This window comes from Crocuta crocuta, unplaced genomic scaffold, assembly GCF_008692635.1.
Source record: "Crocuta crocuta isolate KB4526 unplaced genomic scaffold, BGI_CrCroc_1.0 scaffold172, whole genome shotgun sequence".
NCBI lineage: Eukaryota > Metazoa > Chordata > Mammalia > Carnivora > Hyaenidae > Crocuta > Crocuta crocuta.
Genome location: NW_027528872.1, coordinates 7,177,416 through 7,180,280, shown reverse-complemented (window position 1 = coordinate 7,180,280; position 2,865 = coordinate 7,177,416).

The window sequence follows — 2,865 nt, the reverse complement described above, 5'->3', positions numbered from 1 at the left end:
CAGAGACAGAGAGAGAATTCCAAGCAGGCTCCATGCTTACCATGGAGCCCAACTCAGGGCTCGTTCCCACAACCCTGGAATCATGACCTGACCTGAAATCAAGAGTCCGATGCTGAACCAACTAAGCTACCCAGGTGCCCCACTCCTGGGCCTTTCCAAGCATCCCCTCACTTCTCGGCCTCCTCTAACTCTTTGGCTCCTGAGCTGCTATCAGCATGGGCAGATAGTCTGAACTCAGGACAAGGAGACTGAGTGCAAGGCAAGGAGGGGGCCCAGTTAGGGCCTGGCATGCAGGAGGGCTGAGTGTATTCGGGAAGCGTTCAGACTAGAGATAGGGGTATAAACTGGGGCATACGCCAGGGCTGCCCAAGACAGGCCTAGCCAGCCAGCCAAGTCTGAGAAACCGAGCATTGTTGAGCGTTGCTGGCTCAGAGTCTGCAGTGGTCAGGAAGCAGAAGTCTTCGTCAGGAGACCAGGAAACCGGGCATCAGATTTGGAAGAGTCTGAGCAAGGCTCTGGGACTCTTAGTAGTAAGAGAGGATTTTGACACAGGAGAAGAAACTACCGACCCGGGAACGCTGCAACCTGATGGCCAAGTGCAGGCCTCAGGGCCGAGTTAATAGGCAGAGGCCTGTGCGAGCCCTGGCTGGCTGGGGATCTGGTGGACACTGTGTGGGGCAGAGTCCCTCCACTGAATGTTTACCAGTGCCAATGACCGCAAACAGCAGCATGCATCAAGGGCATGGCTTGTCCCTGTTCTGTGCCACTTTCTAGTTTGGGACAGCTACCTAACCCTGCAAGTCTCAGTATCGGTCTCCTTAAAATAGGGATGATGACTCCTACCTTGTAAGGTGATTGTAATCGTGTGAACAAAACGGCATAATGAATGTTGAAATGCAGAGCACTTTTCCTGGCCTTATTGAAAGTGCTCAGTAAAAGCTAGGCATTATTGGGACGCCTGGGTGGCTCAGTGTGTTAAGTGTCTGACTCTTGATTTCAGCTCAGCTCATGATCTTATAGTTCATGAGATCAAGCCCCACATCAGTCTCTGTGCTGAGCATGGAGCCTACTTGGGATTCTCTCCCTCTCTCTCTGTCCCTTCCCTACTCACGCGTGCTCTCTCTCTCTCAAAAGAAATAAACATTTTTTTTTAAGCCAGGCATTATTGGGGTTCCTCGGTGGCTCAGTTGGATAAACATCCAAATTCAGCTCAGGTCATGATCTCACAGCTAGTGAGCTGGAGCCCTGTGTCGGGCTCTGTGCCAATAGCTCAGAGCCTGGATCCTGCTTTGGATTCTGTCTGTCTCTCTCTCTCAAAAAATAAACATTAAAAAAATTTTTTAAAAGCTAGGCATTATTGCTCATTAAACATTTATCGAGTGTCCATTACACGCCAAGCCATGTCCTTTGTATTGGAGGTGCAAAGATGGAAAGATATGGATGCCACTCTCAAGAAATGTAGACGTAAGGAGAGCAGAGGCTCCTCCTTCAAATTAGCAACCATAGTATAGTAAGGTGGCTATCCCACCGGGGGTAGGTGCCAAGTGCGGTAGGGGGAAGAGAGGGAAAGGGCATTCAAGTTCGCCTTGAGAAATCCAGGAGAGCTCCCAGGAGGAGATGGCATGAGCTGCACCTGGAAGGATGAACAGGCGTTTTCCTGGCAGACAAGACGAGAAATGGGAATGGGGGCAGAGGAGGGAGCGAGTGCAAAGACGCAGAGCCGTGAGAAAGCCTGCTGTGTTCTGGGAGAGAACAATGGATTTCAGTGTTGCTATAGCACGAAGAAGAGTGGGAAGGAGAAATGAGTTCTGGCTGGATCGGCAGACACAAACCAGATCATACAGGCTTTTTTACGCCATGCTTTAGAATTCAGATTTTATCCTGAGGGTGATGAGAAGCCACCGAAGAATTTTAAGTAAAGGACTGATGGACAAGATTTGATTCATAAAAATATTGCTCTCACTGCTATGTGTGGTATGACTGAGCATGGTGAGGAGTGGCTGAAGGGGGGCCTGGGTGGCTCAGTTGGTTGGGCGTCTGACTTTGGCTCAGGTCATGATCTCGCTGTTCATGGTTTTGAGCTTCGCATCAGGCTCTGCACTGACAGGTCAGAGACTGGAGCCTGCTTCAGATTCTGTGGGTCTCTCTGCCTCTCCCCTGCTTGTGTTCTCTCTCTCTCTCAAAAATAAATAAAAGAGAGTAACTTAAGGGAAATCATTAGGAGACTATCGCCACAGCCACAGCCACCAAGAAGTGAGGCAGTAGAAAAGGGGCTAGAGCAGAGGGCATGGGTACTTCGGGGGTTAAATTGGCAGGACTTGGTGACTGATTGGATGTTGGGAATATGGCAGAACCCCTGGGAAATGCTGACACCCATCTCCTAGACGAGGTCCTTCAGAAAGGTGAGCAGATTCAAGGGTAGAGAGAGTCCTGCTAATGAGTCCTCCTTTATCCCTGAGAATTTAAGGTGGAGTTCAGAAAAGAGACAGTGGCTGGCAGCGCAGATGTGGGGTCACGGGGGTGAGGGTGCAGCTTAGTCGGAAGAGGGAGAAGGCACAGATAGCCGTGGAGCCATGGGCAATCCCAACCAACATTTATGGATCCGGTGGGAGTATGGGTCACAAAACGGATTAAACAGAATCCTCCAAAGTAGCAGAAAGAAATTCGGAAAAGAGCGATATCTCAGAAACCAGAGGAGCAAAGCATAACAAGATTGAGAGTAAGGTTGTTGGTGTTGAATGACACTGATGAGCCAAGTCAGCAAAAGCCTGAAGAGTGCCTATGGTGGTGATTTGGAAGAGTGGCCTTCCAGTGTAGACTGGATGCCTGGCCACAGTGGGTTGAGGAATGGATGTAAGATGGAGG